General features: G+C 45.6%; 1 long non-coding RNA gene across 3 annotated transcripts in view; it reads left to right on the forward strand.

Annotated features, from left to right (window-relative positions):
- The window catches only part of LOC102491238 (uncharacterized), a 20,086-nt gene extending 8,084 nt beyond the window's left edge, over window positions 1-12,002 (forward strand). The window contains exon 3 of one of the 3 annotated variants that reach the window (XR_001371315.2): window positions 11,927-12,002. This is a non-coding gene — a long non-coding RNA (uncharacterized LOC102491238). Of the gene's footprint in view, window positions 1-3,853; window positions 4,053-4,204; window positions 4,234-11,926 lie in introns of those variants that run through there. The other 2 variants (XR_003551471.1, XR_336327.2) reach the window with 2 other exon arrangements.
- The last annotated feature ends 1,761 nt before the right edge of the window (window positions 12,003-13,763 follow it).

Consider the following 13,763-nt stretch of genomic DNA (forward strand, 5'->3'; position numbering starts at 1 on the left):
AATGGAGGAGAAGGGATTGCGGCGTGACCATCCCCCCTGGGGGGTGATTTCTCGCTTTCTGTCTCTATGTCTCTCTCTGTCTGTCTGGCAAGCGCACATGCCCTATAGCTAAAACCTCTCAAAAAAAAAAAAGAATTATTTTAACTTTATTCATTTCTTTCTTTATTTTAATTTGACCAGAGAGGGACAGAAAGAGAGAGGGAAAGTGAGAAAGCAATGCTACGTCTGGGACTTGAAACATGATTGGCCATATGGGAGTCCAGCGCCCTTAACCACCACGCCACCTGCCAGCCCCAAAAGAAGACCTTTGTTAAAATGTTAGTTAAGGGACCAGGAGATGGCATAATGGTTACATTGCTGGACTCCCATGTAGTTGACCACAGTTCAAGTCCCTGACCCAGTGGTTTAAAACTCACGGGGGGGGGGGGGAACAGGTGGTGTGGTGGTTAAGGTTGCTGGACTCCCACATGGCTGACCATAGTTCGAATCCCAGACCTGGCAGCTTGCTTTCTCACTTTCCTTCTCTCTCTATCTCTTTGGTCAACTTCTTCTGTTAAAAGAAAAAAAAAAACTATTTTATTTAGCTTGATTTATTTTATTTTAATTTGACCAGATAGAGACTGAGTGAGAGAGAGATGGAAAATGAGAAAGCAAGCTGCCAGTGGAGACTTGAACGTGGTCTGCCACGTGGGATCCCAGCACCCTCAACCACCATGCAACCTGCTGGCCCTATGTCAACTTCTAAAAAATTAAAAATAAAATAATGACATTTAATAAAATTAAATAAAAATAATTATTTTTTGAATTATTTTTACTGAACTTTATTTATCCATTTACTTATATATTTATTTAAATTTGACCAGAGAGGGACACAGAGAGAGAGAGAGAGAGAGAAAGTGAGAAAGCAAGCTGGCAGGTCTAGGACTTGAACCTCAGTAGGCCATGTGGGAGTCCAGTGCCCTTAACCACCACGCCACCTGCTGGCCCCTTTAAATATAATTATTTAACTTTATTTATTTATTCATTTATCTTAATTTGACTAGAGAGAGAGAGAGAAAGTGAGAAAGCAAGCCACCAGGTCCGGGTGGTCAGCCATGTGGGAGTGTCCAGCACCTTAACAACCATTCCACCACTGGTTCCCTAAATAAAATAATTGTTGGGACCAGCAATTAGCATAATGGCTATGTCACTGGACTCCCACATAGTCGACTGCAGTTTGAGTCCTGGACCCGGTGGCTTAAACTCACGCCGGGCGCGTGTGTGTGTGTGCGCCCAGGATCCCAAGGGGAGAATGGAGGAGAGGGGATTGCAGCGTGGCCATCCCCTCTGGGGGGTGATTTCTCGCTTTCTATCTCTCTGTCTCTGTCTGTCTGTCTGGCGAGCACACACGCCCTATAGCAAAAACCTCTCCAAAAATATAAATAAGTAAAAAATAAAAAAAATTTTAAATAAAGTAATTCTTAAAAAACAAAAACAAAACACACCAGGCATGTGTGCGTGCATGCCCAAGATTCCAAGAGGAAAATGGAGGAGAAGGGATTGTGGGATGGCCATCCCCCCAGGAGTGATTTCTTGCTTTCTGTCTCTCTGTCTCTCTGTCTCTCTAGTGAGCACATGCACCTTATAGCAAAAATCTCTCTTTAAAAAAAGTTAGTTAATATATCAATATTATTTACTTGACAAGATGGAAGTAATATGATGTGAAAGAATAATACACCTTCTTTTTTTCAGAGAGAGATTTTTGCTATAGGGTGAATGTGCTCTCCGAAAGACAGAGAAAGCAGGAAATCACCCCCCAGGGTGGATGGCCACACTGCAATCCCTTCTCTTCTATTCTCCTCTCAGGATCTTCGGCACACATGCATACATGCTTGACGTGAGGTTTAAGCCATCGGATCTGGGACTCGAAACAGGGTCGACTATGTGGGAGTCCAGTGATGTAAGCATTATGCCATCGGCTGGTCCCATAATGCACCTTTTTAATTATCTCAGGCAAATTAGAAAACAGGTATTGCAGTGTGCTATTCTCCCCTGGGATTGTATTTTCTCACTTTCTCTCTCTTTCTCCGACAAATAACACCCTTATAGATTTTTTTTTTTAAGAGTAGTGGTGACACCAGCAGGTAGAGTGGTGATTAAGGGTACTGGACTCCCACATGGCTGACCACGGTTCGAGTCCTGGACCTGGCACCTTGCTTTCTCACTTTTCCTCTCTCTCTCTCTCACTCTGTCCCTCTCTGATCAAATTTAACATAAATAAATAAATAAATAAAGTTAAATAAAATAATTCTTTTAAAAAAAGTAGTAGTTAGTATGAAATAAAGAATTGCTTTAAAAAAATCATTTTTAAAAAATATTTTTGCCATAGGGTATGTGTACTCACTGAAGAGAGACAATGAGAAGGTGAGAGATCACTTCCCAGGGGACGACCACGCTGCAGTCCCTTCTCTCCCGTTCTCTTCCTGGGGTTTTGAGAACACATGCACACATGTGCAAGCCACCAGGTTTTCAAGCCACCAGGTCCAGGACTTGAGCCGTGGTCAGTTGTGTGGGAGTCCAGCACCTTAACCACCACGCCATCTACTGGCCTACTTTTTCATATTTTTTTAACTATTATATTGAAATGTTCTATCAAATTGATTTTTTTAAAAAAAAGTTACAGTGTTCAAAAGACCACGGTTCGAGTCCTGGACCTGGCACCTTGCTTTCTCACTTTTCCTCTCTCTCTCTCTCACTCTGTCCCTCTCTGATCAAATTTAACATAAATAAATAAATAAATCAAGTTAAATAAAATAATTCTTTTAAAAAAAGTAGTAGTTAGTATGAAATAAAGAATTGCTTTAAAAAAATCATTTTTAAAAAATATTTTTGCCATAGGGTATGTGTACTCACTGAAGAGAGACAATGAGAAGGTGAGAGATCACTTCCCAGGGGACGACCACGCTGCAGTCCCTTCTCTCCCGTTCTCTTCCTGGGGTTTTGAGAACACATGCACACATGTGCAAGCCACCAGGTTTTCAAGCCACCAGGTCCAGGACTTGAGCCGTGGTCAGTTGTGTGGGAGTCCAGCACCTTAACCACCACGCCATCTACTGGCCTACTTTTTCATATTTTTTTAACTATTATATTGAAATGTTCTATCAAATTGATTTTTTTAAAAAAAAGTTACAGTGTTCTAAAGCTTATGCTTTCTTTTTGTTGTTATTAGATTTTTGCCATAGGGCATGTACATTTGCCAGAGAGAGACAGAGACCGAGAGAGGAAAAGTGAGAGATCACCCCTAGGGAGGATGGCCATGCTGCAGTCCCTTCTCTGCTCTTCTTGGGATTTGGAGAATGCTAAGACCCGTGTCCAGTGTGTTTCTCAAGCTACCAGGTCCAGGACTCAAACCGTTCACTCTGCCAGGTGGGATCCAGCACCAACAACCCCACCACCTGCTGGCCCAACTAACTCCTTAAAAAGAAGGAAAAAAACAGACAGCAATTATGTCATTTTTTTTTAAGAGATTTTTGCTATGGGGCCCACGTGCTCACCAGAGAGACAGACAACGAGAAATCACTCCAGGAGGATGGCCACAGTGCAGTCCCTTCCCCTTCATTTTCTTCTTAGGATTTTAGACACATGCACACACGCCCAGAGTGAGTTTCAAGTCACCAGGTCCAGGAGTCGAACCACGGTCAACTATGTGGGAGTTTAGTGACGTAAGCACTACTGCATCTGCTGGTCCCAGCAATTCTATAATTTTAGCGAAATGATCATCCACCACAATAAGTTAGTGTTATGTTCATTTTGTAGTCTTGCATATAAATAATGTGTAAATTTATTTTTATTTAATTTTGTCTATTGTTTTAAGTTTCTTTCTTTCATAAGAGGAGACAGAGAAAGCAACGGGCGCTTGGAACAGGGTCGCGGTGTTGTGGCCCAGCCCCAGCAAGCAGCACAGGCACATGCAGGCCCAGCCTGCACAGGGAGACCTCAGGACAGGACCCCAGGGCCTTCCATAAGGTCCCGGAAATGCACCACGAAGCCTTGTTCACTGCTGAGCCACCGCAGAGGCCAATGTTCATTTTATACCGGTGTCCGAGCGATAAGCATGAGAACTTTGTATGTGGTTTTATGAATATACACATTGAAGTCACATTGTAAGTAACTTAAGTCAACCTCAGCAGTCTGAGAGAATGTTTTCTTTTTATGTTTGCTCTAGGACAAGTGCACTTGCAGAGGGAAAGGGAGGGAAAGTGAGAAATCACCCCCAGAGCAGATGACCACGCTGCAATCCCTTCTCCTCCATTTTCTTCTAGAGATCCTTGGGCTTGCACACGTGCCCAGCATGATTTTCAAGCTGCTGGGTCTGGGACTTGACCTGTGTGCAGCTGGCGTGTGGAATCCAGCACCTTAACCACCAGGCCGCCTGCTGGCCCAGAACTGCTTCTCTTAGAAGGGGTCTGAATTTCATTTGCGTTCGGGAAGCACTAGGCTGTGGAATAAAACCAAACCCTAGCTCAGTATGCCTTCCGTGATCTGGCCCTGCGCGATGCCACAGCCTCATCTCCTGTCACTCTCCGCGTCAAATCTGAGCTCCCACAGCACTGTGACTTGCATGCTTCTACTCTAGCTGTCCCCTGCACCCAGAGCAACCTTCTAAATCTCCTCAGCTGAAATAAACATCGCGGCCTACACAGGATTTGGGATTTTAATCCTCCCAGCAGGGCGATTAACAGTGAAACGATGCAGCCTGTCTCACACCTCCAATGACAAGACCACACAGGGAACGCTCCTACGGTCGTGACACCTGCGCTGGGCATGCGCCAGGCTGCACCCTGGGACACACCAGGGTCCCACGAAGCCGGAGGAGACAGAACCAGTAACCCAGCCAAGATGGCTTCTTCTGGCAAAACGAGTGTAAACAGGCTTAGAAGAATGTTACTCCCATCCAGCCCCCAAAACGTGTCAAGGGCTTTGGTTTATAAATAAGGGCTTTTGATCAGAGGAAGAGACAAATAACCTTGGTCTACACTGGTGATGACAACCCTTTCGCATATCGGTTCGAGAAAATTAAAAATGTATGTGGCTGCGTTTACTTGTCAGTGAAAAGAATTCACTTATTGAGTTCCATGAGGAAAAAATATGCCCCCTAAAGACACAAACGGCAGACTTTATTGATTATAAGAGACCACCGATGAGGAAGATCAGCACTGCCTTCCAGCTACCGAGGTTACCATGTGGGCCTATCTGAGAAGCAGCAACATCAAAGCCTGCTTTCGAACGCTCGTCCTAAAATTAGACCTGGGCACGTGGCGTGTGGCCTCAGCTGGCAGGTCACTGATCTAGAGGGAGAGAACAAAAGCGATCCGTCTTTGTCCGTCTGTTCTTACTGCGCAGAGGCTCAGAAACAGCTTGAAATGTTTACCTGTCTAACTTTCCACTTGCTCGGCCATCTCACAGTTCGAATTCAACTTTAGGCTTTAAAACTCTAATCTGGAGCCAGCAGGTGGAGTAGCGGTTAAGGGTGCTGGACTCCCACTACGGCTGACCATAGTTGGAGTCCCAGACCTGGCGGCTTGCTTTGTTACTCCCCCCACTTCTCTGTCCCTCTCTGGTCAAATTAAAATAAATGAATAAAGTTAAATAAAATAATTCTTTTAAAAAACCACTAATTAGTTAATTTTTAGTTTCTAGAATTATTCATACAGATGTTTTTTGTATTCTATATTCTATCTGTAGCAAATTTGAGACCATTTTTTCAAGTTTTTTTTTAATATTCCTTCTGTTTGCTTAAAGTAAAACAGTATTTGTTTAAATAATCCCTGAAAAACTAGTCACGCAAGATATTCTGAAAGGAATTTCCGAAGTTGGCTAAGTTTGGGTAGTTGTATATACGGCATTCACAAGTCACAGTATTTCAGCTAAACACTCTAAGATAGCCCGCGGCGACAAAGCCTACCTAGCCTTGTTTAATTCAGCATTTTCTCAATTTATCTGAACATGAAATAACGAAAATAATTTTCCAGAAACAGCTTTTAATGTCCGGTAGATTAGCGTTCTGAAGAAAATGCTTTGGGAACTGCTCACCTGAAGACAATTTCCAGGTCAGCTGTAGTGGCACCGTGTAACGACCACAGTCCACGGTGCGGAAGCTACAGGGAAGCTCCCAGGTGTGCATCCTGAGGGCCCCTGTGCATGACTGGAGTGCCGGTGCCTGTGATCCTGGCTGGCTGAGTCTGGGGGTTGAACTGCAGCGTGAATACCCTGTTGGAGGTGACCGTCTCTCTCCCCTTCCACACCCCCGTTATGAAAAAATATCAAAATAAAACTTAAAAACAAAATTAAGTAGGGGCCAGCAGGTGGCATGGTGGTTAAGGGCGCTGGACTCCTAGATGGCCAACTGAGGTTCAAATCCGAAAACTGGTGGCTCGCTTTCTCACTTTCTCTCTCTCTGACCTTCTCAGGTCAAATTAAAATAAATAAATAAATAAAGTTAAATAAAATAATTCTTTTAAATAAAGTATATTTTTAAATTAAGTAATTATTTAATTTTTATTTATTATCATTATTATTTTATTTCATTTGACCAGAGAGAGAGGAAAAGTGATAAAGCAGCCACCAATCTGGACTCAAACCATCGTCACCCATATGGGAGTCCAGCACCCCAACCACCATGCCACCTGTCAGCCCCAATAAAGTCAATTTTTTTTTTAGAGAGGTTTTTGCTATAGGGCACATGCACTTGCCAGGAAGACAGAGAGAGACAGAGAGACAGAAAGTGAGAAATCACCCCCCAGGGGGGATGGCCACACTTTAATCCCTTCTCCTCCATTCTCCTCTTGGGATCTTGGGCACGCACGCACACACACCCGGCGTGAGTTTTAAGCCACCGGGTTCGGGACACGAACCGCAGTCGACTACAAGGGAGTCCAGCGACGTAGCCAAGGCTGGTCCCAATCCCCAATGAAGTCAATTTTTTAAAAAGGAGAAAACAACAAAATTTCCGAAAGAGAAAAGGGATCCTGCAATGAGGAGTGTTGCTGAGGACAGCGAAGGATGGCTCCTGTTAGTATCTAGCTGAATGAGGCTAAGAGAAAAGGGCCATTGTACTCCAAGGAACTGAGGCTGCTTCAATCAACCAAGACACTTTATGTCCGGAATATCCCATACAGGTGAGGCAACCAGATCCATCTTAGGCTAGACAGGATAACTGTTACCATGTTTACTGTTACACTGCTTCAGTTTCTTAATTAAGATGGGCAAGGTACTGTATATGTATATGCATGATCTCAAGTCACATTAAGCCCTACAAGATGGGTTTATCTTCCAATGTTAGAGACAAGGACATCAGCCTGAGAGAGTGTGGCATGACTCTCGTAGAAAGGACTTCTTCTTGGACATTGCTTTCTGAATCAGACCACCTCAGTCTGCAAAGCTCTGTGGTTGGAACAACGGCTCCCTCTTGGTTCTCTAAGCAATTGATTACACTCCCTGACAGAAATAAAACAGCTCACAGAACGAGCAGTTGGCATAATGGTTATGTCGCTGGACTCCCATATAGTCGACTGCAGTTTGAGTCTCGTACCAGGTGGCTTAAACTCACGTGACACGTGTGTGCATAATGCCCATGATCCCAAGAGGAGAACGGAGGAGAAGGGATTGAGGCATGGCCATCCCCACTGGGGGGTGATTTCTTGCTTTCTGTCTCTCTGCCTGTCTCGTGAGCACACGCACCTTATAGCAAAAGAAAACTTATCCAAAAAAATTTTTTTTGCTTCAGAAGAAAGCCAATATGGCTTGCTTTCTCACTTTCCTCCTCTCTGTGTCTGTCTTTCTCTGGTCAAATTAAAATAAATGAATGAATAAATTTTTTTTTCGCTATAGGGCGCGAGCACTCGCCAGACAGACAGAGACAGAGAGACAGAAAGCGAGAAATCACCCCCCAGGGGAGATGGTCCCGATCCCTCCCCCTCCATTCTCCTCTCGGGATCTTGGGCACGCATGCACACGCGCCCAGCGTGAGTTTTAAGCCACCGGGTCCGGGACGTGAACCGCGGTTGACTACGTGGGAGTACAAAGACATAGCCATTACGCTAACTGCTGGTTCCCAGGAATGAATAAATTTTTAAAATAACTATTATTTTTTTTAAATAACAGATAAAATTAAATAATTATCTTTTTTTAGAGGTTTCTGCCACCAGAGATAGAGACAGTGAGAAGAAAAGTGAGAAATCACCCCCAGGGGGGATGCCACACTGCAATCCCTTCTCCTCCATTTTCCTACTGGGACCTTAGACATGCACACACATGTACACACACCTGGCATGATTTTTAACCACTAGGTCCAGGACTCAAACCATAGTTGGCCATGTGAGAATCCAGCAACATAATCACTATGCCTTCTATAGGCCCCAATAAATAATTCTTCAAAAAATAAAAAGGAAAACTAGCAGGTCCCAACTTTTAGGCTGCTCTTTTTCTTTACTTTTTAAAAATTATTCCTTCTATTGGAAAGAGGTAGCTGTCAGAAAGACAGGCAGCCCCTTCTTGACGCCACAATCCACCCTAGTCTCAAGCAGCCTGGATCATCGTGTACTCAGGGAGGTCCCAGGATGCAAGCATGTTTTCTTTAAAATCGCAGGTCAGCTTCTGCTAAAAGAGAGTATTACCTCTGCCACCTCCTCCCACTCCACTAATCCCTCCTTAACTCAATAGACTGTGTCCAAATTGCTTTTGACACACACAAAATAAAAATTTAAGAGTTGCCAGCACTGGGACCAGTAGCTAGTGTAATGGCTATGTCGCTGGACTCCCATGTAGCCGACTGCGGTTCGAGTCCCAGACCCGGTGGCTTAAAACTCACACCGGGCACATGTGTGTGCGTGCCCAAGATCCTGAGAGGAGAATGGAGGAGAAGGGATTGCAGCGTGGCCATCCCCCCTGGGGGGTGATTTCTCACTTTCTGGCTGTCTGTCTCTCTCTGTCTTTCTGGCAAGCACACGCGCCCTATAACAAAACCTCTCCAAAAAAAAAGAAAAAAAAAGGAAAAAGAGCTACCAGCACTGAACTCATGGTCTAAAAATCTCAGGGTCTGAAGTTAATTTTTAGAGAAGGGAAAAAGGACCAGCAGTTGGCATAATGGCTATGTCCCTGGACTCCCACATAGTCGACTACGGTTCGAGTCCAAACTCCATGGCTTAAACTCACGCCAGGCACGTGTGTGTCTTTTTAGACTTTTTTGCCATAGGACACATGCACTCACTGGAGAGAGACAGAGAGACACAGAGAGAGGGAAAGGGAGAAATCCCCAGGGGAGATGGCCGTGTCACAATCCCTTCTCCTCTATTCTCCTCTTGGGATTTTGGGCAGGCATGCACACATACCTGACGTGTTTTTCAAGCTGCCTGGTCTGGGACTCAAACCACAGAGTTGGCCATATGGGATTCAGTGCCCCAACCACCACACCACCTGCTGGCCCTGATTTTTTTTTTTTTAAGATGGCAGCAGGGTTCAAATAAGCACATGTGCTACTTGATGGCAATGGTATCATTATGTATTTTCTCTCTCGTTTTTTTTTTTTAAGATAAATTTTTGATGTATGGCACGTGTGCTTGCTGGAGAGACAGAGAGAGAGAGAGAGAGAGATAGACAGACAGACAGAAAGCTAGAAATCAACCCCTGAAGGATGGCCATGCCACAGTCCCTTCTCCTCCATTCTCCTCTCAGGATCTTAGGCATGCACGCACATGTGCCTGGCATGAGTTTTAAGCAGCCGGGTCTGGGACTTGAACCACGGTTGACTATGTGGGAGTCCAGTGATGTAACCATTACGCCACCTGCTGGTCCTGGGGGCTTTCTCAATGATGCATTATGTGCCAAAAGGACTTGAAAGACGAGGAGGTCATTTGCACTGCTCTAGTGACCAAATCTTTTTGCCTCCTCTCTAAACTGATTTGCCAGATTGTTTCAGAGTCCAGGTTCAGACCCAGTTAGAGCTCAGGGAGATTCGCTCCTCCGCTCCTCCGCTCCTCTGTGACATTCTGTGTCACCGGGGTGATTCTTAGAGGGGTGGTTAATGCTACCTGACACTTGTGTTATTCAAAGCTAGCGCTCAAGGTGTGGCCTGCGGTCTTTTAAACTTAACATCCTCACTAAGTCCCCAGAGAAGAGCCCAGGAGAGGAAGATGGACCGAGGCGGGCTCCAAGGGGCCAGAGTCCTCCTCTGCTTCCTCCTCTTCCTGCCGCTGCACGGTAAGCGGGGCTGAGACCATGGAAGGCGGGGACGGAGGAAACAGGCTCTTGTGGCTATGCCTACAGAGGCCTGCTTGGGACGCTCGTTTTTGGAAAGCTGAATGACGTGCCCCCACCCCCAGCACTTCTCCGTAGCTATGCCCCCGTGCCTCCATTGGCCTTTTCCTGCCCACATCTCTCTCTCACCAGGCATAGGATATTTTCCCACAGTTTCTGAATATCAGCTAATGTCAAGAAAAAAAGTAAAATCCTTCTTGATCAGCTCTCGAGAAGCCAGATGAAATGGGCCAGAGAGGATGCTCAGGGGGAAGAGGTGCTTGGGAAGACCTGTGGTGAAAGAGGAACATTTTTCAGTATAATTTCTCCAATTTTGAATTGTACATTATTGAAAATGAGCAATGAGGGTTAGTATAGTGTCAGAGGGAAAAAAGGGAGACTCTACCAGGTCAGCCAGGTGGTGTCATGGTTAAGGTGGGTGGATCCCACATGGCCAACCATGCAGTTCAAGTCCCGGACCTGGTGGCTTGAAAAATACGCCATGTGTAAACCAGCAGTTAGCGTAATGGCTGTGTTGCTGGACTCCCACGTAGTCGACCGCGGTTCATGTCCCGGACCCGGTGGCTTAAAACTCACGCTGGGCACGTGTGCGTGCATGCCCAAGATCCCGAGAGGAGAATGGAGGAGAAGGGATTGTGGTGTGGCCATCCCCCCTGGGGGGTGATTTCTCGCTTTCTGTCTCTATGTCTCTCTCTGTCTGTCTGGCGAGGACACACACCCTACAGTGAAAAATCTCTCAAAAAAAAAAAAATACACCGTGTGTGTGTGTGTGTGTGTGTGTGTGTGTATGTGTGTGTGCAGAAGAGGAGAACGGAAGAGAGAAGAAGGGAGGGATCTGGAGAGAAGAACAGAAGAGAAGGGGGTGGGCCTGGCCATTCCCCTCTGGGATTCTCTCACTCTCCCCTGTCTCTCTCTGTTCCTCTTGGGCGAGTGCAGGTGCTCTGTAGCATTTTTTCTTCTAAAGTTTTAAAAAATAGACTCTATCAGAAGCTGTCACCACACAATGACCTGTTTATGCTCCACAAAGTACTATTAGAAATAAACTAGGTATGACATGTCTATCGGGGAATGCTCTTTAAGGTAGCCTGGGTGAACGAGGACTACTGAGTTTTAGAGAAGATCACAGCGCACAGTAGAGACAGCGCTAATTCCACCGAGAAGCCAAGCGGCTTCCTTAAGGCCCCTTCATGCTCACACTGCCTGCCTGCTCACGTCCTTATTAATTTATGGCCATCTATGCCTTATTAATACAGTGAGAAAGGGAACTGTGATTGCAACATTTGTCCCTGCCGTGTCCCCAGTGGCTCAAGGACAGACGTGAACAGTAGCAAGGCACTGAGGGAAGGGGCCGAGTCCGTGGTAAGACACTAAGGACACAGCAGGACAGTGTAGAGTGCGGGTCAGGGCTGGGTTTGCATACACATTCGGACGCGCTTTGCATGGGGACAGAAACAATGGAAGTGAGGACAGGGCTCTGAGTCAGCTCACCTCATCCACTTCCACCATTTGCCTACCCTCAGCCCGCCGTCCCTGGCCCAGGAAGAAGGACTCACGCGCTCCTCTCTGTGTCCCCGCACAGAAACACTCCCCAGCCCCTGCCCTATGCCTCTCTCAGGGTCTCTGCTCTCTGCAGCAAGAGGCGACACTTCCACCATCAATTGCTCAGGCTTCGACCAGCGTGGAGTGGACACGGCTGCCTTCCAAGCAGTGTTTGACAGAAAGGCCTTCCGTCCAGCCACCAACTATAGCGTCCCCACACATGTCAACATCTCCTTCACCCTGTCCGCCATCCTGACAGTGGTAAGTCCCGACTCAACATCTTGATGGTTCAGTGGTGAGACATGGGGCCTCTGATCGAATGTTGTGAAACTAAAGGCTCACAAAAGAGGGACCACCAGGTGGCGTGGTGGTTAAGGGCACTGGACTCCCACATGGCCAATGGTGGTTCAAGTCCCGGACCTGGCGGCTTGCTTTCTCACTTTCCCTCTCTCTCTCTTTGTCCCTTTCTGGTCAAGTTAAAATTAATTAATTAAAAAAAAAAAAAAGACTCACAGAAGAACCAAACAACCCAATTGAAAAATGGGCAGGGGTCAGTGGGTGGCATAGTAGTAAGGTGCTGCTAGGCTCCCACGTGGCTGACCACGGCTCAAGTCTCAGATCTGGTGGCTTGAGACTCATGTCGGGTGCCTGTGCATGCTTGCCCAAAATCCCGAGAGGAGAATAGATTGTGGCATGAAAGAAGTGATTTCTCCCTTCTCCTTTCACTGTCTCTCTCTATCTCTCTGGCAAGCGCACATGCCCCATGGCAAAAACAAAACAAAACAAACAAAAAAAAACTTCAAAAATGGGCAAAGGAGTTGAAAGATTTTTCTCCCAAGAATATATACAAATAACCAATAAGAACATGGAAAGATGCTCAATAGCACTAACTGTTAAAGAAATACAGACCAAAACTGCAAACTCATTAGAATGGCTATTTTTTCTTTTTTTTCCAAAAAAAAAAAAAAAGAGGTTTGTGCTATTGAGCATGCACTCGCTGGACAGAGAGAGAGAGACAGAGAGACAGAAAGTAAGCAATCACCTCCTGGGTGATTGTTCACCTCCAATCCCTTCTCCTCCAGTCTCCTCTTGGGATTTTGGGCACGCATGCACATGCGCCTGGTGTGTGTTTTTAAGCTGTTGGGTTCAGGCCTTGAACCGTGATTACATGGGAGTCCAGAGTAACGTAGCCATTATGCCATCTGCTGGTCCCGGATGACTATTATTTTAAAAATATAACAAGTGGTGACGGCTACTGAACTTGAGCTGTGAAATATTGCTTTCAGGGACTGAAACTGAAGATCTTTCGCTGAGACGTCGCCCTCCAGATTCATTTCTAGTGGGTGGGGCTACCTCTGTCTCCTCCTCTCCATCTCTCTGTCTCTCTGTCTCTCTGTGTCTCCCTGTGTCTTTTCATTTTTTTTTTTAATTAAGAAAAAATTTTTAAGAGAAGTATTCTCGGCTCTCAAGCCCCTTCTTTATTGTGCTAATTTGTGCCTTTCTCCTCCCACTTAGGAAGGCACAAGCCCAGGCCCACCCTGAGATGGCTACTGAACTTAAACTGTGAAATAGTGTTTTCACCCAGTGTGTGTGCACGCCGCACGGTTTTCATTTTTTGCTTTTTAAAATTAAAATATAATTTTTTTCATTGTCCTTCTTCTTCTTCTTCTTCTTCTTCTTCTTCTTCTTCTTCTTCTTCTTCTTCTTCTCCTTTCCTCTTCTCTAATCTTTTTCTTTCTCCTGTAACTTTGTTCCTTGGCTGCTTGGCCTCCACATGCTGAGTGTCTAGACAGGTCAAAGCAAACAGGATCCAAACATCTGAATATGGCCAAAGTCAGAACATCCCTCTATTTCCACTGAATCTGATGCACAAAGAGTGAAAATGGAATGGAAGAGAGATTGCAGATCACCTCCTCCTGCACGCCTCTGAA

This window comes from Tupaia chinensis, unplaced genomic scaffold (assembly GCF_000334495.1).
Source record: "Tupaia chinensis unplaced genomic scaffold, TupChi_1.0 Scaffold000708_1, whole genome shotgun sequence".
NCBI classification, from domain to species: Eukaryota; Metazoa; Chordata; class Mammalia; order Scandentia; family Tupaiidae; genus Tupaia; species Tupaia belangeri.